The sequence below is a fragment of the Globicephala melas genome, chromosome 13 (genome assembly GCF_963455315.2).
Source record: "Globicephala melas chromosome 13, mGloMel1.2, whole genome shotgun sequence".
Classification (NCBI taxonomy): domain Eukaryota; kingdom Metazoa; phylum Chordata; class Mammalia; order Artiodactyla; family Delphinidae; genus Globicephala; species Globicephala melas.
In genome coordinates, this window is record NC_083326.1 from 3032532 (window position 1) to 3056660 (window position 24129).

The 24129-nt window shown below is 42.2% G+C and overlaps 1 protein-coding gene across 4 annotated transcripts in view; it reads left to right on the top strand.

The window, feature by feature from the left end:
• The first annotated feature begins 3341 nt into the window (after window positions 1-3341).
• The window catches only part of ARK2N (arkadia (RNF111) N-terminal like PKA signaling regulator 2N), a 70929-nt gene continuing 50141 nt past the window's right edge, over window positions 3342-24129 (top strand). For 2 of the 4 annotated variants that reach the window (XM_030867841.2, XM_030867845.2), the window contains exon 1: window positions 3823-4110. The gene's annotated coding sequence lies outside the window, so the exon portion shown is untranslated. Of the gene's footprint in view, window positions 3500-3822; window positions 4111-5105; window positions 5225-24129 lie in introns of those variants that run through there. The other 2 variants (XM_030867844.2, XM_030867843.2) reach the window with 2 other exon arrangements.

Consider the following 24129-nt stretch of genomic DNA (forward strand, 5'->3'; position numbering starts at 1 on the left):
CCAGCTCATCAGTTGGCAGTGGCTGTAATTGCTGATGACTGTGACATCCTTTGTTTACAGGAAAGATTCTATTTCTCCTCCCCCAAATGTCAGCTTCTCTGCACAGCTGTCCTTCAGTCACAGACATTTATTTCCTTGCTCTGTCTGCCATTCCCTGTGCTGGACACCAAGGGAGCTGTGAGGGAGGACTGCCTAAGCTTTGCCCTTGAGGCACTGACTCTTCTTCCTTTTCAACAACTGTCTGTCAGGCCTCCTACCCTCCTCACAGCCTCTCACCCACTTGGCATCTGGTGCCACTTCCTTGTTTTGACATCTTTTCAGTTTCCTGTGTCTCCCCAGCTAGATGCTTAGATAGATTTCCTCCGTCCACACCTGTGCTGAGTGTGTCCACTACAGAGCAGGACAACATGACCTGGCTCCCTTGCTACTCTTTGGTGTGTCAGATGGATGAGAAAGAATATGCATGACAGGTGCAAAGGAGGGTAAATGTTATGAGGGGAACAAGCAGGTGTGGTGACGGGTGGTGGGTGCTAGTTTAGATGGGGTGTCAGAGGAACTCCTCACCCCTCCCACCCCAGAGGTCCCACAAAGCTATTCTTTATTAAAAAAGAGGCCAATACATACTTGTTGAAAAATTTAATACTGTCCTTTGCATTTATTTCCATTTTTTAATAGACTTACAGACTTTCCATATAGAAGGGGTGTCACCTGATTGGAAAGAGGAACTTGGAGCCCAAGACAGAGGCACCTCCACCATCCACCCCAGAGAACTGTATGGGGGCTGCGGGTGGTGCCGCTCCCAGACACCCCTGGCCACCGCGTGACTCCACCTTCATGGCACCCTTCTGCCCTCTTTCATTCTGGTTCCGCGTGAACTTGTTGCTCTGGAAATATGAGTCCCTAGACACCGTACTTGACCAGTGTGAGTCTGTGCTTGTAGGAGGTGCTGGCCTGGAGTGTTGCCGTCAGAACAACGGCCTTGTTGAGAGTGTTCTCTCTGAGCCAAGAGTTCTGCTGAGAGCTTTACACACGCTCATTTCGCCCTCACCCCTCGCAAGAACCTGCAAAGTAGTATCAGGTTTCGCCGTGTTTGACAGGTGAGGACGCTGAGGCACAGTGAGGTTGCAGAAGTGCCCAGAGGTCACTCTGCTGAGGGAGGCAGAACCCGGTCCAAATCAAAATCTGTCAGGCTCCAGAGCTCTCGGTCCTGGAGACCATGTCACCTTCCACTACTTGGAATTCTCAGGCTGCTTCCGGATGGCCTTCCATATGGAGGGCATAATTTAATTCTGTGGAATAATGCCGTGGGGCAGAACAGGTGATGCTAACTCTGAACATGGTGACTTGTCTGCAGTTATGTGGCCACCAGGGTCAAGAGGTTCAACATCACCCCTCCTCCTCATTCAACTGTTCAACTGTCTTATAGCAGGTGCTGGGGGATTGTAGTGGATGCTGGTTTTGCGGGTGGGAGGGGGGAGGTAATGGTGGTTACACTGAGGGAGGGGTAGCCTAGAGCTGAGGTGAGGGTTCCATCCCTTGGATCCCCGGTTTTCCTTATCTAAAGAGTGGTTCTAAAAACAGCATCCACCTTACAGGGGCAAATTTTGGAAGCTGCCTGCTCAGTCAGAGAGAACAGACTATAGTCAAAGCAAGGCCAGCCACATTGTGATGCTACTGCTTAGGCCACGGTTTCTAATAGGCACCTGCTGCAAGCCCAGCCCCAGTCCCAGTGGTGCATCAGGTGCAAGCAATGAAGCTGAAGGGTGATTCAGATGGGCTTGGCCTTGGCCTCCAGGGTTTATAAAAGAAATTGAGCGTAGAACCACTGATATGATCCAGTAGTAATACTACAGATAGGCCAAGGGGTGGACATGTTGGTAGGACAGTGTCTGTGAGCAGAGGAATCTTGAGAGAAATTTCCATAGAGGCAACAGGATGGAGGGTGGGTGATGGTGTGATTTGGACTGGGCTGGTTTTATGGGGATGGGATTTCAGGGGCTGGGAGAGCTGAGTATGTAGTGCAAAGGAGATTCTAGGAGACAATTCCAAGGCAGAAGTAGGATCAACTGCCCAGCCCTTCCTGCTCCTACAGAAGGGGAAGAAGAAAGCAGGTGCCCTATTTAGCAATCTAAATATGGCAGTAATAGGGATGTTAGTAATTAGTATATCAAACATCCCAGACTCTGAAAAAAAGCAGTCCATTCACTGTAAGGAATTGACTTGTTGGTATCAAACAGAAGGAGCCAAGATGGTACCTCAGTAGTCAGGGGCCTACCTCAGCATCTCTACAGCATTGATGAGATAAGACCATCGAGGGGCCATTTTAAAACTGAATGTATTTGTCCATATTCATTCATTCATTTCCAGACTGACAGCTGTGATTTTAATAGTTCTTTTCTTTTCTCTTTTTCTCCTGAAAGAGACTGGGCTCTTGTCATTACCCCACAAACTCTCAAATTCCTTGAGGACTAAGGAAGCAGGGAAATAAATAAATGAGTGAAATAACATACAGAGACAAAATGTTTATCTGGCACACAGTATGTTCTCAGTGAATTGCAAGGAGGCAGTTGGTAGTGGTGGTTGAGAATGCAGGCTCCTGACACTTACTGATGTGTGACCTTGGGCAGGTCACTTTATCACTCTGTCTGGTTCCACTTTTGTCATCTGGGGCCAGGAATACCACCAAACCCATAGACTTGTGAGGATTAAATGAATGAATCCACTTAGATGCATAGTATAGTTCCTTGCACATAATAGGCATTCAGAGAAGTTAGCTATTAATTGTAAAACTATTTTATCAACTTACTCATTTAGGGATGGAAAATTCCCATGCTTGTGGGCAGTTAGCATAAATGAGAGAAATGGGGGAGCTGGGGGGCCTGATCTAAACGGGAGACTGATGTTAAGGGGAGCGTGGAGCCGGCGCTGTGATTTTCAGAATCTCCTCTAGGAGAGTGTCACCCCAGGTCCCAGCATGGCTCCTGAAAAGGTAAATGCCTTTTACATTTTCTCTTCAAGCCCTTATGTATTCATTTATTTCTCAAAACCCTGTTTTTAGCGAGCGCAAAGCCTTGGCCAGATCTTGAGTTATGAGGTTTGTTCTTTCTCCTTAAGCCCACCTTACCTTTCTTCCGGGTAAGCGTCCAGCACGTTTCCTTCACGATCTCAGACCTCAACGAAGGGCGTCGAAAACTCAGGGCTCGCTGGTGCAAATCAGGAGTGACTGCAGAGGTGGAATTTGGGGCGTCTGCATCGCGCGTAGGGGCGGAGCGGGGTCTCCCTGCGGGACCCTGACTCACCAGCAGGTGGCGATCGGTCTGAGAGGCGTGCAAGGTTCATCCAGAAACTTGAACGGGATGTTGATGCCACTGCATGAGAGGAGCACAGCCAAATCTCGCCGAGCCGAGCTGTCGGCATCCGCGAAAAGGTGGGGAGAGAACGGAGCGCAGTCCCTCCTGGAGTGACACCACAAGTTTCATTCGGGAAGGCTTCAGGAGGGGTGAGTACTGAGCAGCGAACGGAAAATGGAGCGACGTCCTTTTCTTAGGGCATTGTCCGTGGCTTGTATTGACTGGCTTTCCGACCCTTTGGGAAATTTCTGGAAGGGAGCTGACTGAGCAGATGAAGGGAGAGCGGGAAAGAAGCCCAGGAAGCCTGTGCTCCCACGCCGGGCGCTCTGCAGCTGTAGGAGCGCGGGTCAGCCCAGCCAGATGGCGCTGTCTGGCTTTCTCTGGGCCTCCCGTTCGAGTGCCTAGAGGTCCCAGCCGCAGCGGCCCCTCTAGCCGACCGGCTCAGGCTCTGTGGTTCCGGGCGGAAGTGAGGCGCCGAGCGGAACGGCCTCTGGTGACATTTTCTCCGGGCGGCTCGGGCGAGTGAAGGGACTTGGCGGTGGAGGCTGCGGAGGCGGCGAGATTCGCTTTGGCCCCGGTGGGGCTCTGACCGCGACCCCCTGCTCGCCGCCGGGGCTTGTGCAGAGGAAGAGAAGGCGGCGGTGGCCGTGACGTTCAGAGTCGCCGCGGCCCGGAGAGACCTGGCCCGGAGGGGGTCGGTGTGTGCCCCGACGGGGCGCGCGGAGCGAGCGAGGAGGTGCGGGGCCGCCGCGGAGCGCAGGTGAGGTAGGAAGGGGCGCAGGGCCGCGGCCGGCTACCGGTCGAGCCGCGGGACCCGGGTTGCTTCCCGGGAAGGGTCGGGTTGAGTCGGAGGGGTGCGGGCCGCGGGCCGCGGGCGAGGCTCTGCGGCGTCTGGGCGTCCGGGTCGTGACGGGCAGGGCTGTCGGACGCCGGGTGTTGGAGCCCGGGCGTGGCGGGAGGCGCGGCCCGGGTGGGGGCCAGCGAGAGGGGCAGAACAGCCCGACCCTTGGCTTGCTCGCTCGCTGGTAACCCTCGCGCCCTCCGGACCCGGCCGAGTTGGCGGGCCGAGCCCCCCTCCTCTTCCCTGGCCCGGCGGGTTCCTTTACCAGGCGGCGGAGAGGAGGCTGGAGGTGCCGCAGCCCGTGGGCCGCGCGGGGGAGCGGCTTCGCCGCACTGGAGTTGTCTTCACGCAACTTTCTGGGGCCCCAGGTCGCTGGGGGAGCGGCGGCGGCGGCGGCGGCGGCGGCTTTGCCAGCTGTGCTGGCCCCGCGAGCCGGGATCTGGCGCCGACACCTGCCCCGACTCTCGAGAGCCCGGGCGGCCGCCCCAGCACCGCGGCTGCCGAGGCCTAGGAGAAGGGAGGAAGGCTTTCTCCGGCGTGGCGCCGCCTGCGTTTCGGCAGTGCTTCCACTACCTTCGGCCTCCGGTCAATGGGAGGGATGTGTCAGTCTCCAAAATTGATCTCTTCTGGCCAGTTTGTCAACTTTATTTAGAAACCTGGCGAGGATGTAAACTGACGAGCCTCAGCTTAAAGATCATCGTCTTCTCTGACTCTCTTCAGAGAGAATTCTCCTCTTTTCCGCAGTAGTACTTCGTACTTTGTACTTTATTAATTGTAGCACCGATCTCAGTGTATTGTTGGGGCAGCAACCCCCAACAGAACTTCACGTCATTCATTCTCCCTTTTAAATCGTCCTCTTCGCTGTCACAGAATAGATGCTCACAGGTTGAAGGAATGAACGTCTGTACTTGTTCCAGATTGAACCGCTTGAACAGTTTGTGCTGGATGTGCTTTTCGTTTCTCGCCTGAGCTTCTGCTTTCTGAATCCTTCCACCCAGTAGGATGAAAAACCCACTGATGATGCTTTGTCAAGGTTGGACCTTTTAATTACAAATACATCTGGCAGTTTTGCTTAGGCTGTTATTGTGTGGTGTCGTTGGGCACAAGTTAACAGTTTGAATTACTCCTTTTCTTCTCCTGGGATAGTTTAAGGATGGAGGCTATTAACTTTATAATGCGGTGTTGCTGATCCTAGCAATCAAGATTCCTTCAGTAAGAGCATTGCCTTTTGATTTAACAAGCATTTTTAGAGGCCTACAATTATTACCTGATGTCCTGAGGAGTCACAATGCTGATCTTTTTTAGTAGGAAGTGTAATATTTTGGCCAAATAATCTGGCTAATAAAATGCCTAATTGAGTGCTTTATGCATAGTAGGTGCTGAATAAATAAAATTATGAATTAAGTTTGAAATCAGGAAACTAAGATGATATTTACTGTGATGACCTGTATGCTGCTTTATGAAGAACCTTAATGAAATTTCATGCAGTTCCATAAAATGAGAAATAAAAATATTTTTAGATATTTCTAAATCAGATTCTTTCAGAGTGCTTTTCAGTAATCTTAAAACTTCAAACTATATCTTTTTCATAATGTTAACAAAGTTTCCAAATAGGTGATAAAATATGAAAGGAAGGGAGAAACTTCGAGGTAATTATACTTGAGGTATCAGCTAAATATGATTTTCTAATGGAAAATTTTTTTTTCTGAATCATTTTGTGAAAAATGAGATGGACTAAACTGGAAACTTTCCCTACTGTTAGCTTCATATTAAGTTCACAGTGTAGTTGTTACATTACTCACTAATTCAGTTTATATTACTCTTAATTGCATTTATGAAAGTGTCATAAATGCTTTTTGTTTTATAGTCTTCATGATGAAAGATAGGTTTAGCTTTAGATTCTAATTTAATGCAGTTCTGAGAGAACTGAGTGCTCAATGTTTGTCCTTCAAAGATTTCTGTTTCATATATGACATTGGTACCTTAAGTGCCCTTAGTGTATGACTAGTAATTTCTGGGAGGTGGTGTAGTTACTCATTCAAGGGATTGTTTTGCCAGGATCTTCAGTCTTATGGTTTTATTTTAATGTGTGCATGAATAAAGCTGATATATGGGCGATTAGAATGTTTTTGTTTTTTCTTTTTAAAGCTTGGAACTGGTGTGTGTGTGTGTGTGTGTCACACACACACAGTAGAGACCGAGACCGTATGTTTATAACTTCGGTAAATCATCTTAATTTTCCTCCAGGTAACTAGCAACATGAAAACAGTGTATATTCTTGTCTACTGAATTGACAATACTTAAGAAAATCTGTAAAAGGTGGAAAATGTTGTACTATTAATGTGTTTTCTTTTGAACCACAACTGATTTCGGTATTCTGTATTATTTTAGAAAAGAGTTTAGGGCCAAATAAAGTTTCTTGTGTAATTGAGAAGTAAAAATGAAATAGATGTATTGATAACTGGGTAAAAAGCTATGAGACTATAGAAGAGGGGAAGAGCTATTGAGGAAACAGAACAAAACATTCAGGTGGAACTTCTTTATTCTCACAACACTAATTTATTGATTGCTTACTGTGTGCCAGTAGTGCTCTAGTTGCTGGTGCTCTAGTGGTGAATATGACTGTCAGGTCTTGATGCTAAAGAAACTTACACTTTTTTTGTAATTTTAAGTTTACATTACTGTTTATGCTTTGTGTTGGACATTCTGTAGGTTTGGATAAATGTGTAATGACATGTATCCATCGTTATGGCATCATACAGAGTATTTTCACTGCCCTAAAAATGCTCTGCCTGTCCTTCGCTCCTCCACCCCACCCTACCCCCAACAGCCCCTGGCAACCACTGATCTTTTCATTGTTGCCACTGTTTTGCCTTTTCTGTGACGTCATATAGTTGGAATCATACAGTATGTAGCCTTTTCAGATTGGCTTCTTTCACTTAGTAATACATATCTGAGCTGCTTCTGTGTTTTTTCATGGCCTGGTAGATCATTTCTTTATAGTGTCGAATAATATTCCATTGTCTGGATCTACCACTGTTTATTTATTTATTCACCTCCTGAAGCATATCTTGGTTGAAGGAACTTACACATTTAAACCTGGAGTTTGAGATGGATTTACACGTGGGCATTCCAGGCTAGGGAACAGCCTAAGCAAAGTTGTGAGTATCAGTGATCTTGGATGGTGTGGCCAGTGCCTTGAGTTTACAGAGGGATAGATGTAAACTCTGTGGGGTAGAGGAAGGTAGGGCCAGGATTATAAAAGTACCTTAGTCTGCTAGTGGGTTATTAATTTTTTTCTTTAAGGGGAATATGAAGGATGAGGTAGACATTCATTGAAAGATTTTTCTGTATCCTTAAGTTCACTGAGTAGAAGTTTTGTTGGTATTATTTCTTTATTATGGGTTGATTCTTGACAGCCAGACTAAAGTAATTTGATAGTTATTTTTCTTAAGTTGTCAAATTCCAGTCTTAAGTTTAAATTTGATTGGTGTCATGAAACTTTTCTCAATCCTATTTTAGCCTTTATCTTTATTTATTTTTCTTTAAATATTTATTTAGGCTGCTCTGGGTCTTAGTTGCGGCACGCAGACTTCTTAGTTGCAGCATGTGAACTCTTAGTTGCGGCATGCATGTGGGATCTAGTTCCTTGACCAGGGATCAAACCTGGGTCCCCTGCATTGAAAGCTCGGAGTCTTACCCATTGAACCATTAGGGAAGTCCGAGCCTTTATCTTTAATTGAAACTAACTTACCTTACTCTTTCAGAACTAATGATTGAACTTAGGGAAGTATATGTTTTCTGCTTCTGTGTGGACATCTTCTCTTAGCAGAAGTGGGACTGATGTTCAGTCAGTTTTCACACATAGCCTACCGGCCCTGTGATGAAAGGAAGGAGCTGGGTGAAACTAAAATTATCTTGCTTGTTTTACTCTCTTATATTCCTAAACTGCTAGGAGAGAAAATGTGTATTATATATAGTACATATTTATCATAACATATTAGTAGAAACCAATAATAGTAACTGTGATTTAAAAATACTGTGAAGTGACCAGTATGACTCAGGTTTGGTGGTTGTCTTATTTAAAATTTGTGGCGTTAATTTACAGTGAGTGTTTTTTATTGAAGTATAGTTGATTTACAATGTTGTGTTAATGTCTGCTGTACAGCAAAGTGATTCAGCTGTACATATATATACATTCTTTTTTACGTTCTTTTCCACTGTGGCTTATCACAGGTTATTGAATGTAGTTCCCTGTGCTGTACAGCAGGACCCCATTGTCCATCCATTCCACATAATACTAGCGGGCATCTGATAACCCCAATCTCACTCCATCCCCTCCTCCCACCTTGCCCTGGCAACCACAAGTCTGTTTTCTATGTTACAGTGTTTGTTTTAAGTTTTGTTTCTATTCTCTTTTATGTCTTTATTCCAGATAGATACCTCATACCTCTTTGCTCAGATTCTGTCACTTAAAATAGCCAATAGATGGTGTAAGTCCTAAGTTACTAATTTGACTTTAATTTAAAAACTACCTGAATGAGTATTTTCTAGTTAAGATTAATCAAAAGTAGAAATTGGGACTTCCCTGGTGGCGCAGTGGTTGGGAGTCTGCCTACCGATGCAGGCTGGTCCAGGAAGATCCCACGTGCCACGGAGTGGCTGGGCCCGTGAGCCATGGCCACTGGGCCTGCGCGTCTGGAGCCTGTGCTCCGCAGCGGGAGAGGCCACAACAGTGAGAGGCCTGCGTACCGCAAAAAAAAAAAGAAAAAAGAAAAAAGAAATTTATTCGAAGAACTTAATTTGTATGTGGGGGCAGTTATACCTGGTTAAATTAAAAACCCATTTACTGAGCACTCAGGTGCCCAGGTGGAGATGGGTACAAAGATAAAAGAAATTTCTGCTCAAGGAACTCAAATCTAGGGAACCAGATGATTTCTAAGTTTCTTTCCGGCTCTGAAATGTGGAGAAGAAAAGTAGGCTGTAGGACAAAAAGTACTGTACAAAATAACTAGAGTATGGAGTTAGTTTATTTCTTTATAAAATAATTTAAAATTAGGTATTGGAAAATAGCATTTTTTTCTTAAATGGGTCTCTAAGATTAAAAGAAAATGATTGGAGACTTGAATGTTCATTTTTGTACTGCCAGTTCATGTACAAAATAACTTTTTCCTATGCCTGGAATACAAGTCCATGTATTAGTAAATTAGTTCTGATTGTTGTCCAAAGAGCAACAAAATTAAATGTTAGAACTTATTATAGCAGCCATTCCCAAGAATGTGGATAAACTAGGATTGTGTTTAGGTGATCTAGAAATTCAAGTTTTCATCGACATGGTTAACATTAGGGAAACCAGATACTGACGAAAGGGATCAGTAGAAGTTATTTTTTACTGAGTTGTCTGGCTTAAAAAAATTAACTTCTGTGATGTTCAGAGTCAGCATTTTGTTAGGTGCCTTATAATTAGAGAAAGGTATTGTTGGGGATAGGGAAGTTGGGTATGGACTAAAACTCTAGGAAAACAGGACTGTTTTCCTTTCTGTACTAAGAACAAAAACCTCGTGTGGTTAGAATTTTAAGCAGTATCTTGTCTGCCTTAGTTTTGACCTAGCACAGAAGCATAGTTTAGTCTTAAATCAGCATTATATCATCAAGGGTTTCCCATTATTTATGTCCACTGCGATCCACTAAACAATTTTCTCTGAGCCTGAGGGCATGTATAGTAGATAGGATTTTGGCAGTATTTATTTTGGGGACCTCAGATTCCAGCATGTGGTGACCCCTCTTTATTTGTACTGTCTTCTGAGGGAGATAGAAAATGGCCAGAGGGAAATCTAGAAACCTGTATTTTAAATTATTCTTGATTTACGCTGATGGTGCTTTTGAGTCTCTCATTAGCAACGGTGCATTCTTTGCATTTGGTAACTTCCTTGGCTTCTTACTTAATGCTAGTTTATTCACAGCCCTGGTGCTAGGCCAGATACTCGTCAGTAGTAGTATCCGCAATATGAAGTGATTTGAGCAGCCATTATCACTCGTGGCCTATTTATAGCGCTTATATCAGTGGAGAAAAGGTTGGCTGGCAAGCAAGCAAAGCTGCTCTCTTCCCGTGGTTGCAGTCTTGCAATTTATATTTCAGTTCCAGGTAGGCCACATCTATTCATCTGCATTAAGTTTTAGTGTTCCCTTTCTGTACTCCAAACCTTTTGCACTCCAATTTCTTTCTTTTTTTAAAAAATTTATTTATTTATTTATGGCTGCGTTGGGTCTTCGTTGATGCGCGCAGGCTTTCTCTAGTTGCGGCGAGCGGGAGCTACTCTTCATTGGGGTGCGTGGGCTTCTCATTGCTGTGGCTTCTCTTGCTGGGGACACAGGCTCTAGGCCCGCGGGCTCGGTAATTGTGGCCCACGGACTTAGTTGCTCTGCACGGGCTTAGTTACTCTGTGGCATGTGGGATCTTCCCGGACCAGGGCTTGAACCCGTGTCCCCTGTATTGGCAGGCGGATTCTTAACCACTGCGCCACCAGAGAAGCCCTGTAGATGTTTTTATTTCAGTTTCAATTTTTGATTCCTGTACTGTCCACATTATCCATGCTACAACTTCTCAGTGGAAAAACTTACCCTGAATCCTGACAAATAATTGAAAGAAGACCTTCGAAAGCAGAATTTGTTTTGAGATGGTGCTTATTTAAGATAAGAATACTGTTGTCGTTAAAGTATCTTAGTATTTATGTATACAAATTAGAAAAGAGGTTAATTTTTCTATTTCAAACAGTTTGAGAGCATCACTGTTAAAGATGCATAGAATCTCTTCCTAAAACTGAATATCTGGGGAGAGGGGGCTTCATTTTGATTTTTGATACGATACTGCTTTTTACATTATTTGTGTTATGTGGCTTAAGATAGTTTCTGGTTTTGCATCTTTATGAATATACAATCACTTTATATAGTGTTCTCAATGTAAGGAGGCAGCTTTACTAGGCTGTTAGCAGTTGTGTCTGTTTTGTCTTATGTTTTTTTTAAAAAATAAATTTATTTATTTATTTATTTTTGGCTGTGTTGAGTCTTCGTTGCTGTGTACGGGCTTTCTCTAATTGTGGCAAGCGGGGGCTACTCTTTGTTGCAGTGTGCAGGTTCTCATTGTGGTGGCTTCTCTTGCTGTGGAGCACGGGCTCTAGGCATGCGGGCTTCAGTAGTTGCAGCACGTGGGCTCAGTAGTTGCGGCTCGCGGGCTCTAGAGTACGGGCTCAGTAGTTGTGACGCATGGGCTTAGTTACTTCGTGGCATGCGGGATCTTCCCGGACCAGGGCTCGAACCCATGTCCCCTGCATTGACAGGCGAATTCTCACCCACTGTGCCACCAGGGAAGCCCTTGTCTTATGTTTTTATCTGGAAAGATAAAAGGGGAGTTACTCTATCAGAAATCATGCTGATTCTATGTAATGGAATATATATATTTTTTAAACTTCCCTATTTTAATTAATTAATTTATTTATTGGCTGCCATGTAGCCCCTGACCAGGGATCGAACCCATGCCCCCTGCAGTGGAAGCACGGAGTCTTAACCATTGGACCACCAGAGAAGTCTCTGTAATAGAATATATTTTTATATACAAGTCACTAGTACTATAAAGCAAACAAGGTATGTATTTCATTAGTGGTCTTGGTGATATTTAGAAATGATTCGATTCATCAACCAATATTTGTTAAATATTATGTGTTAGGAACTGTGAGCGAACCGAAGATGATTAACATAATCTCTGTTTTCAAAGAAGATTGTGATATAATGGGGCTGAGGAGGGTGAGTAAAACATTTATACCAGTAAGTTGTATCTTTTTTTGTTGTTGTTTTTTGGGTTTTTTTTTTTGCGTTACGTGGGTCTCTCACTGTTGTGGCCTCTCCTGTTGCGGAGCACAGGCTCCGAACGCGCAGGCTCAGCGGCCATGGCTCACGGGCCCAGCCGCTCCGTGGCATGTGGGATCTTCCCGGACCGGGGCACGAACCGGTGTCCCCTGCATCGGCAGGCGGACTCTCAACCATTGCGCCACCAGGGAAGCCCTTTTTTTTTTTTTTTTTCTTTCTCGGTACGCGGGCCTCTCACTGTTGTGGCTTCTCCCGTTGCGGTGCGCAGGCTCAGCGGCCATGGCTCACGGGCCCAGCCATTCCGCGGCATGTGGGATCCTCCCAGACCGGGGCACGAACCCGTGTCCCCTGCATCGGCAGGCGAACTCTCAACCACTGCGCCACCAGAGAAGCCCCAGTTGTATCTTTTAAATTGCTTTCCTCATGGTGTGTTATTTCCCTTCTCCCTCATGTATAAGGTTAGCTCTTAATTTCTTGGGGTTAAATGTTCTCAGTCCTTTGTGTGTGTGTGTGGTTTGCTTTAAAAATCACCCTCTTACAGCAGTGTGTTTGTGTGCCACAAGTAGAAAATTCAGGTAATAATTGTTAGGTGCTAATTTTTTTGATGATTACTGCTTTGTGATTTTCTCCCACCATTAGAATTAGATTGTCACAATATCTATTTTGATATTGAACTTGTCTAACACTGTAGAATCTTATTATAATCTTTCTGTGACAGTTGCCCACACCAGCAGGAAGTAGGCACACAATACTTTTTGAAAGCCCTGCTTCATTCTAGTTTTATCTTCACGGGTTGCAATTTGTCTCTGGTCCTGGACTCCTGTTCTTGTTTATATTTGAAAAACAAAACCAAGCAAAACTTCAGAACTCTTTAGGCCTTTTTTTAAGTTTCTGGGTGTAGAGTAGGCAAATTTTGACAAAAACCTAAGAGAGTGGTTTTAAAAACCCGTGACTGATGTCATGGATTTTTTTTTTTAAACCTTGGTCCCAATTACATATTAGGGAAGTTACTACTGCTTAAAAAAATGAGTTAGCAGTAGACGCAAGCTATAATCTATTTCATATCATAACTGTCACGAAAGCAGAAACTTCTGTTATCTTAGAGTTAGCTACATTCTTATTGGTGGTCTCATGACTTTTTTTTTTAAGTCTCATCCATGTAAGAAGTAAATATTTTAACAAAAGTATAGAAACAGTCCAATTTGATTTTTACTGCTGGGAGAGTGCATTATTTTTGAATCATAAGTTCAGTAATAAACATGCATAGTTGAATATTTGAACTGTAAGGCAGCTAACAATTTTTAGATTTTGAAGCTAAGCCTATTAAAAAAAAAAATAGAAAACTTGTTTAGGGACTTCCCTGGCGATTCAGTGGTTAGGACTTGGTGATTTCACTGCTGTGACCCTGGGTTCAGTCCCTGGTAGGGAACCTAAGGTCCTGCAAGCTGTGTGGTGTGGCCAAATAAAAATTAAAAAATAAAAGTAGGGACTTCCCTGGTGACGCAGTGGTTAAGAATCCGCCTGCCAATGCAGGGGACACGGGTTCGATCCCTGGTCCGGGAAGATCCCACATACTGTGGAGCAGCTAAGCCCGTGCCCCACAACTACTGAAGCCCGTGTGCCTAAAGCCGGTGCTCCGCAACAAGGGAAGCCACCGCAATGAGTAGCCTGTGCACCGCAACGAAGAGTAGCCCCCCCTCTCCGCAACGAGAGAAAGCCAGCGCTCAGCAATGAAGACGCAACGCAGCCAAAAGTAATTAGATAGAAAATAAGTAAATTTTAAAAATAAATAAATAAAAAATTCGTTTAGACTAGATTGCTGTGAGGCTATTTAAACTGCAGCTCCTTTGCTTAATAATTCCTCTTTTCCCTCCTTACATGGCATAGTTTTTAGTTTCATTGATTAACCATTTCACATCATTGGGCATAACGTTAAGTCAATGCGTATGGAAAACTATACCATTTTTTTCAAATATAAAGATACTGAAGAAATGGTGGTTGTGTGGTTTCTATAAGATGAATTAAAACAAAGGATGTTTTGTTTTTAGGGAGAACTATCAAAGGAGCAGTCTTGTGTACCTTCTTGAGTGTAAAATGTAGATATACCTTGATTTACACAAAAGATGTGTATTTGTGGGCGAAGCCAAATTATGAAGTGACTTGGGTTTTTTATTTTTTGGCTATGCCGCAGGGCATGTGGGATCCCAGTTCCCTGACCAGGGATGGAACTCGTGCTCCCTGCAGTGGAAGTTCCTCAGAGTCCTAACCACTGGACTGCCGGGGAATTCCTGGTATTGGTTATTTAAATATTACTAGCTTGTACTAATTGAGCCATAGATCTAAGCAAAGATATGGCATGCATTTGCATATCTGGTAGCTGCTGTTTTGAAAAAATAAGTAAATCATTTCTAAAGCCTTGTATCATTATTATGCATATCTGAAAGGACTCATGCTATGCTAATGATGCGTTTGTAGTTAAAGTCAGTGCTGAAGTAACTGCACTGTAGCAGAGTTTGTACTTAAAATTTTTTAATGGTTTGGACGTTATTAACAAATATGTGAGATTTTAAAATGTCCACTTAAAAAAAAAATCAAGATGTCCTTAAGATTCTATTTTAGTAAAACATTTAATTTTTAAGTGATATGGGCCTTATCCACAGGGCCTAGCAAAATGTCTTTTGCTTAATAAATTCTGACTGTAAGTATATGTTCAAGAACGGGACTGCACTGGTGGTCCAGTGCTTAAGACTGCGCGTCCACTCCACGGGGCACAGGTTTGATCCCTGGTTAGGGAACTAAGATCCTGCATGCTGTGTGGCGCAGCCCAAAAAAAAAAAAAAGTATATGTTCAAGAAATATTAAGTGTCTCCTATGTGTTGGGTATTTTTCTAGTGGTGCTGGTATAGTAATCAAGGAGACAAAATCCTTGCCGTCTTGTGTCTTACATTCTATGAAGCAGATAGGCAATAACCTAGACACATAAATAAGCAAGATAATTTTAGACACTTTAAAAAAAGAGAATAATGGGGTATGGGTGAGAGGATGCATTTAATGCATTCAGGGAAGGCCTTTGTAATGTAAATTTGAATTGATGCCTGAAATATGAGAGCCAGCCTGAAAAAGAGCTAGGGGAGTGCTTTCCTGGCAGTGTGAACAGCAAGTGCAAAATACCCTGAATCAGAAAAATTGAAGATTTTGGAGCCTAAAGAGACAAAATGATGCTGAAATGAGGATTGAGCAAGACATACCTTGTAAGCCTCAAAAAAAAAAAATTCAAATTTTATTCTAATTGTAAGGAAATATATATAAAGAAACTGTGGGTCTAAGCAAGGAGCAGTCTTGTTTACCCTCTCCGGGGTAAAATGTAGATGTGCCTTGATTTACACAGGACATATATTCTTGTATATTTGTGGGCAAAACCAAATTTTAGCACCAGGTTCCCCACGAATGTGTGTGTGTGATGGGTGGCCTTTCTGGCTGCCCAGGAACAGGTTATCTGTAAATGGTTTAGCAACAAAAAATGAATTTTAAAATCAGACTTCAAATATATTACAGAAACTTCAAATATATTACAGAAACTGTTTTAAAGGAATCTGTATTAAAACCTTATCTTTTAAATATATAACCTACTTTATCTTTTGTAAAGATCTATGTGTTCAGAACTTTTATTTTGGTTACAGGAGGCTACTTGTGTAGCATGATCTAGTCTTAGGTTAAGAAGCAGGTTGGAAATTTGGAAACAGTTCTAAATATATCTGTCTAAATATATCTAAATATAACTTGGCCATTGACCTACATATTCTTTTCTTAGAAATGAGGATTATACATTCCAGGTTAACTATGAGCAATAATTAATAAAAATAATTAAAATGCTCTGAAAACCTAAATAGAATTGTTTAGATACGTTGTCAGTGTGGGTAGACCACTTTATTCTGTGTATCTTTTTAAATTACGGCTTTTATAAAGGCCTACAAATAAGCAATAAAACATTTATCAATTTCTTTTTAAAAATTGTTAGTGACTGAAAGAAACATTCTTTTAGTGGGTTTTTAAAATGGAATTGACTCTATCTTTTTAAAATAATCCTTGAAACTTTTTGAAAACATTGAGGTCTTGGCTAATTCATGGTTGAATATTTTATGCTGTGGCTAAAATTGACCAGCAGCACCCGTAGTGCCACTTGGAGGCACTGGTTTTCTGATGCTGAGAAGTAAAGGCCAGGGTAATGCAGATTGCGCTCATGTTACCTTTTCCATGAAGTCTACAAGGAGAGCCGCCAACTACAGGGTTTTCTATATGTTGTGACCCTAGTTCCTGTGAAGCTGTTTATTCAGGAGATGACTAAAACGTGTGTGTGATCATACGCATTTTTTAAAAAGCAAAAATGAGATTTAATAGGTTAATTTAACTGTGGTAACTCCAGTGTGCATCTGGCCTAGCTGAATCTAGGAGTTCATTTGATATAATCTGAGCACTATTTTTCTTTCTTGTATACTGGCTCTTTATTGCTTTTACTTGTGGGCTTAATTTCCAGCCAGGCTTTCCTCTCATGAGGACAGAGTTGGCCCCCCCAGCAGCTCCAAGCCAACAAGTTTCCTCAGCATTAAAAAAAACCTAATAGACTTTATTTTTTAGATCAGTTTTAGGTTTGCAGAAAAATTTAACAAAGTACAGAGAGTTACTTTAACCCTCCTCCCCAGTTTCTCCTGTTATTAACATCTTGCATTAGTTTGGTACATTTGTTACAATTGATGAGCTAATATTGATACATTGTTAAAGTTCAAGTTTATATTAGGGGTCACTCTTTGTGTTGAAAAAGAGATAATACTCTGTTGAATAGCATGAAATAACAGTTCTGTGGGTTTGGACCAATGCCTATCCATCATTATAGTATCTAACAATAGTTTCACTTCCCTGAAGATCTCATCTTGTTAATTCCTCCCTCTTCTCCACCACCCTCTGGCAACTTCTGATTTTTTTTTTTAACAGACTATTCAGTTATTTATTTTAATTGACTTAATTTTTTAAGAGCAGTTTTAGGTTCACAGCAAAATTGAATGTAAATTCAGAGATTTCCCATGTACTCCTTGCCCCATACATGCATAGTCTCCTCTATTATCAACGGTCTTCCCCCCCCCCCGGCCCCCCCAGTGGTACATTTGTTACAACTGAGGAACCTACATTAACACGTTATCACCCAGAGTCCATAGTTGACTTTAGGGGTCACTCTTGGTGGTTTATGGATTTGGATAAATTTATAATGACATGTTTCCACAATTACAGTTTCACTGCCCTGAAAATCTTCTGTGCTCTGCCTATCCATCTCTCCCTACCGCAAATCCCTGGCAACCACTGGTGGTTTTACTATCTCTCCATAGTTTTGCCCTTTCCAGAATGTCATACAGTTGGGCCCATACAGATGGGCTTCTTTCACTTAGTAATATGCATTTAAGTTTCTCCAGTGTCTTTTCATGGCTTGAGAGGTCATTTATTTTTAGTGCTGAATAATATTCCATTGTCCCGATGTAACAATTTATTCATTCACCTACTAAAGCAGCCGTCTCCAGCCTTTTTGGCACCAGGGACTGGTTGGTGGAAGACAGTTTTTCCACTGATGGGGTTGGGGGGAGATGGTTCAGTAATGTGAGCGATGGGGAGCGGCAGATGAAGCTTTGCTCGCCCACCTGCCGCTCACCGCCTGCTGTGTGGCCCAGTTCCTAACAGGCCACGGACCAGTACTGGGGGTTGGGGACCCCCGTACTAAAGGATGTCTTCTTGGTTGCTTCCAGTTTTTGGCAGTATATTCTTAAGCATTTTTGGCTGAAAATCAGTGTTAAAAGTAGAATTATAGCAGAAGCATACTTTTTTTTTGATTATTACTATCACCAATAGTAAATATTTATTGAACACATTATTTTAAGGTATGGTGCTAAGTGGGTTATACTTTGGAGTGATGAGTAGGGAAGAACTTGGACTCTGGAGTTGCTTTAGTTAAAATTCTGACTCCAGTATTGGCTCTGTGAGTTTGTGCAAATTGCCTAACTTTGTACCTGTCTTAAAAATGGGTTAATAGTACAGTTGATCCTTGAACAACATGAGTTTGGACTGTGTGGGTCCACTTATGGGTATTTTTTTTTCCAGTAGTAAATATTACAGTACTACATGAGCCAAGGATACGGAGATCCCGAGGATATGGAAGAAAGGAGTATAGGGAAGGCTGACTATATTATACTGGATTTTTGACTGTGAGTAGGGTTGGGGTTGGGGGTGGGTTATGCATTTAAATGCTTAGCTGATTTTCTAGAGAGTAGAGAGTGCTTGATTTTAATAGTTACTGAGCATATATGCACACATCCACCACCCTACCCCCCACAGATAGATTGTATCCTTGGCCATCAAACAATCGATCCAGTCATGCCAAAGGCTGAATTATTTGCAGTTATTTTTACAAGAATGTAAGATTAGTACTAAAATACTACTTAAACAACTGTTCTGCTTTCCTGCACCCATACAGGGTATATATATTGAGAGGTGTCTGAGCTGTGTAGTGCTTTAGAGTTTTTAAAGCATTCTGTAAACATTGTCATGTGTACATGTTTGTTGCCCTTAATAACCATTAGAGTCTGTATCCTTACTCCCTACTTCTTATCTTTTTTTTCTTTTAAGGCTTGTATATTAGGAACTAAAGAAAAAAGATACTCATCCTTATTTATATAGTTAATGGTAGACCTAAGATTAGAATTCAGGTTTCTTAAATTATTTTTTTTCTCTACTTTGCTGCCTTTATTTTTCATCTGTCATTACTTTTAAGTATGATGAGAGTCAGCTGCAGAGAAATAGAAGAAAATGGTACTGATTCTCAAAGATTTGAAATTTTCCAGTTCATGATTTTATTTCATGTTTTCTTAGGAATGCCAAGGATATTTTAGTATTATTGGCAGGAGAATCCATCCGCACCTCTCCCAAGCATTAGATCTAAATATTAAATATCTTAGTGCTTCCTCAACATTTCTTTACATGTCTCAAAGGTACTTTAAAAAAAAATTGAAGTATAGTTGATTTACAATGTCTTGTTAGTTTCAGGTGTACAGCACAGTGATTCAGTTATATATATGTGTGTGTGTGTATACATATATATATATATGTATACACACACACACACATACACACACACACATATCTATTCTTTTTCAGATTCTTTTCCCTTATGTGTTATTACAAAATATTGAGTATAGTTCCCTGTGCTCTACAGCAGGTTCTTGTTGGTTATCTACTTTATATATAGTAGTGTGTATATGTTAATCCCATCCTCCTAATTTATCCCTTCCCTCACCTTCCCTGTTGGTAACCATAAGTTTGTTTTCTGTGTCTGTGGCTCTATTTCTGTTTAGTAAATAAGTTTATTTGTATGTTTTTTTTTTCAGATTTCACATATAAGTGATACCGTATGATATTTATCTTTGGTTTACTTCACTTAGTATGATAATCTCTAGGTCCATCCATGTTGCTGCAAATGGCATTATTTCATTCTTTTTATGGCTGAGTAATATTCCATTGTGTGTGTGTGTGTGTGCGCGCGCGTGTGCGTGTGTACCATGTTTTCTTTATCCATTCATCTGTCGATGGACATTTAGGTTTCTTTCATGTCTTGGCTATTGTAAATAGTGCTGCAGTGAACGTTGGGGTGCATGTATCTTTTCGAATTAGTTTTCTCCAGATATGTGCCCAGGAGTGGGATTACTGGATCATATTGGTAACTCTCTTTTTAGTTTTTTAAAGAACCTCCATATCAAAGGAACTTTAAACTCCCTATGCCTGATACTAAAGTCTTTGATGTCCCTTTCCCCTCTCCATTCACTACACAGGTCTTTCATGTTCCCTTAGTGATTGGTTCTTCCATCAGTCTAGTTGCAGAATCTAGAAACCAAGAACTTGTCGTTGATACCTGTCTTGATTTATTGATTGTGATTGTATTGGGTCTTCATTGCTGTGAGCAGGCTTTCTCTAGTTGTGGCAAGTGAGGGCTACTCTTTGTTGCGGTGCGCGGGCTTCTCATTGCAGTGGCTTCTCTTGTTGCGGAGCACAGGCTCTAGGCGTGTGGGCTTCAGTAGCTGTGGCTCGCAGGCTCTAGAGCGCAGGCTCGGTAGTTGTGGCACATGTTCTTAGTTGCTCTGCGGCATGCTCTAGGTGTGTGGGCTTCAGTAGCTGTGGCTCGCAGGCTCTAGAGCACAGGCTCAGTAGTTGTGGTGCACGGGCTTAGTTGCTCCACGGCATGTGGGATCTTCCCAGACCAGGGCTCAAACCCGTGTCCCCTGCATTAGCAGGCGGATTCTTAACCACTGTGCCACCAGGCAAGTCCCGATACCTGCCTTTTTCACCTCCCGTATTTGCTCTATGATCTCTCATATTCACCCATATCTCTCTGTTGCCACTACAGTCAGTCTAGAGTTACTGAAATTTTTAGCCTTGCCTTTGAATTGTTCAGCTGACATTTACTTTTACCTTCCTTTTCCATCCATTCTCCACTGTGCAGCCAGAGTGGTCTTTTTATATTTATTTATTTGTTTATTTATTTGGCTGCATTGGGTCTTTGTTGCTGCTGTGGGCTTTCTCTAATTGTGGCGAGCGGGGGCTACTCTTCTTTGTGGTGTGCGGGCTTCTCATTGTGGTGACTTGTCTTGTTGCGGAGCACCGACTCTAGGTGCGCGGGCTTCAGTAGTTGCAGCACGTGGGCTTCCGTAGTTGTGGTGCACAGGCTTAGTTGCTCCTTGGCATGTGGGATCTTCCTGGACCAGGGATTTGAACCTGTGTCCCCTGCATTGGCAGACGGATTCTTAACCCAGAATGGTCTTTTTAAAGTACAAATCAGCTTAAATCTATGTCTGCCTTCCCTATTTGAAACAGTGGGTTCCTATTTATTCCTCAGGAAGCCGTCCTAGATCTCCCAGACTATGTTACGTTCCTCTTCTTTTTCTCCTTTCATGGTGCCAACATACCTTTTCTCTGCAGGACTTACCGCAGAAATAAATTTAATATTTGCGTGATTATTCACTTGTGTGATTATTTGATTGTCTCTCCCTTAGACTCTAAGTTCCATTAGGAATGTACCATATATTTCCCAGTGCCTGGCGTAGTAGCTAACACTAGGTACTCAATAAATATGTGTTGAAAGCCTGAATGAATCCTCATGACTTTGGTTGTAGAGAAGTGACTTGTTTGTTCTGTGATGGACTTGAAGTGAAGAGGAAGAAGAGAGAATAAAAATATTAAAAAACACTATTTCTTGAAATTTGACTTTGTGCTTGTTATGTACTAGGTGCTTTAAGTGTCATTTATTTCATCCTACCAAGAACTGAAGTTTTACAAACAAGGAAAACCAATGTTAGAGAACATCAGTTTGCCAGTGGACACAGCATTTCCCTTTTCTCACCTTACAACTGGTGTTTTTATGAACTTTTATTTTCATATTTGAAAGACATTGGATTACCATATCTCATGGCTGTTACCATATTGTGTTAGTGCTTAGAGTGACATTGATGAAAACTGGCAGCAGTTTTGTTTCTGTAGGATTATTGTCTTTGCCAGAATAGACCTGTCATCTAAATGTAATCAACTTTTAAAGTAACTCAAATGAAACTTTGAAGTTCCTTCTTGGGTTTTAAGTCAAGTACCTTTGACCTTTCTTGTTTCCTTTGATTTTTTTCCCCCATGTCTCTCATTATGGAATATAGGTTAAGATTTTGTAGTAGCCCTGTTACTCTTGTTTTTATTTTTTATATTTTTAATAAATTTATTTATTTATTTTTGGCTGTGTTTCGTCTTCATTGCTGTGCGTGGGCTTTATCTAGTTGCGGTGAGTGGGGGCTACTCTGTTGCAGTGCGCAGGCTTCTCATTGCGGTGGCTTCTCTCATTGCAGAGCATGGGCTCTTAGGCGCGAGGGCTTCAGTAGTTGTGGCTCGTGGGCCCTAGAGCACAGGCTCAGTAGTTGTCGCGTACGGGTTTAGTTGCTCCATGGCATGCGGGATCTTCCCAGACCAGGGCTCGAACCCGTGCCCCCTGCATTGGCAGGCGGATTCTTAACCACTGCACCACCAGGGAAACCCTCTTGTTTATATTTATTGAAATCATTCTTATCTTTCCAACCCAGTTAAATTATTATCCTCTTTGTAGACACTTTTTCTAGTTCTGATCTTATGAATGTCCAGAGTTCTTTATACTTTCCTGTAGTACTTACCTAATTCTGTCCTACTTGTACTCAGCCAGTTCATTTGTGTGAACTACTTACTGTCTTTAATTGCCCTGAAACATTTGAATAGTAGGTTTTCAACAGATCTTTATTTTTTATTACACTTGAGTTGAGTACCGTGACTTTTTCATTTTGTAGTCCCAAAGCTAGCATGTTGCCTGACACAGTAAGTACTTAATACATATTAGCTGAATTAAATAACGTCTGTCCTAGTCTTTTAAAAATGGTTTTAGGGCTTCCCTGGTGGCGCAGTGGTTGGGAGTCTGCCTGCCGGTGCAGGGGACACAGGCTCGTGCCGCGGTCCGGGAAGATCCCACATGCCGCAGAGCGGCTGGGCCCGTGAGCCATGGCCGCTGAGCCTGCGCGTCCGGAGCCTGTGCTCCGCAACGGGAGAGGCCACAACAGTGAGAGGCCCGCGTACTGCAAAAACAAAACAAAACAAAACAAAAACCCCCAAAACTTAGAGGAGAGTGTGACTGCTTTGAATTAAAGAGCAGAGAACCCAGTACCCAAATTTGTTTTTTAGTGGTCTGATGCCTATGTACTAGTTTTGAAAATTTGTGAGTATAGATTTTTTTGGGGGGAAGAGAAATGACTAAAAAATTTAAACATTGAAATTAAGAGCAGACTCACATGAAGATTGATCTTTATTGTGTTTCTTGTAGACTTTTTATGTTGGGTGGTTTTGGGTCACAGATATAGATAGCTTTTTAGTATCAATTTTAAATAAAATGAATGGCTGCAGTAGACTAAATCTTGGAAAAAAACATGTTATAAATTCTATTTGGAACATAGTGATCTCTCAAGGGAGGTTGGTATAAGCCCTATCACTTGGTACTTGAAGCTAGATTAGATAAAACAGTAGAAGGTCACCTGTTTGGACCAATCCTGCATTGCAAGGGAATAGACAGGATCAGTTGTAAGACTTTTTGTTTTAAACTTAAATTTCTGTGACAGGGAAAATGTTATAGCCTCTACTCAAACGGGCAGAAAAGAATTCTTATTTTGTCAGTAAAACATTGACAAACTTTAAACAACCCTCTTTAAAGTTGCTTTTTTGTCTAAATAGAAAGCTGTTTGTTTTGTGCAAGAGAGCAAAGTGGGAATTCATGAATTATCTAATGCTATGGCTTGTACATGTCAGGAAGCAGTGTAAGTTAACTGGTTCATCTAGCTCATGTTTGAGGCATTACCTGCTTGTGTTTCTTACAATTCTAGGGTGGTGATATGAAATAAAGATGCAGGAGTTCCCCATTTTGTAGACTGTCGAGCAAAATCTTGTCTAGAAGCAGTTTCACTTAGTGGGATGTGCTTGTGTCAATTTGTGGTTTCAACGGAAAAAGTGCCTGTAAGTAAACTTGTAACAGCAAATGACTTGTTTGCATTTGCCGCATCAGGAAGGACAATACAGTGTCAGTTTATTCATTCATTCATTTTTGTGTCATTTCATGCAGTGGTGTTAAAGAATGGTTAACGATGGTTGTTCAAGGGCTTAAAATGAGAAGTGTGAACGGCAAGACTTTCTTATGTTAGGTACTTAATGATTTTATACATAGCTATGTCAAAATCCTCAGGAGGGTTCCCTATAGTGGTCTCATCTTAGATAAGACCTCACTTATCATGGCCCTTTCTCACACCTCTAAGCGTACTGGAAGTTGTTAAACATCCAAGAGTATACTACAAGAAGGAAGACTTTCTTCTCTGGGTGTGTTTTATGGATGTCTTTGTGGTTTTTCTTCTTCCAAAGATAATTTCTTACCTACCAGTTTATAGACTAAAGCAGCTGGTTCACAGTTGTTTTTTTTTTAATTATAAATTTATTTATTTA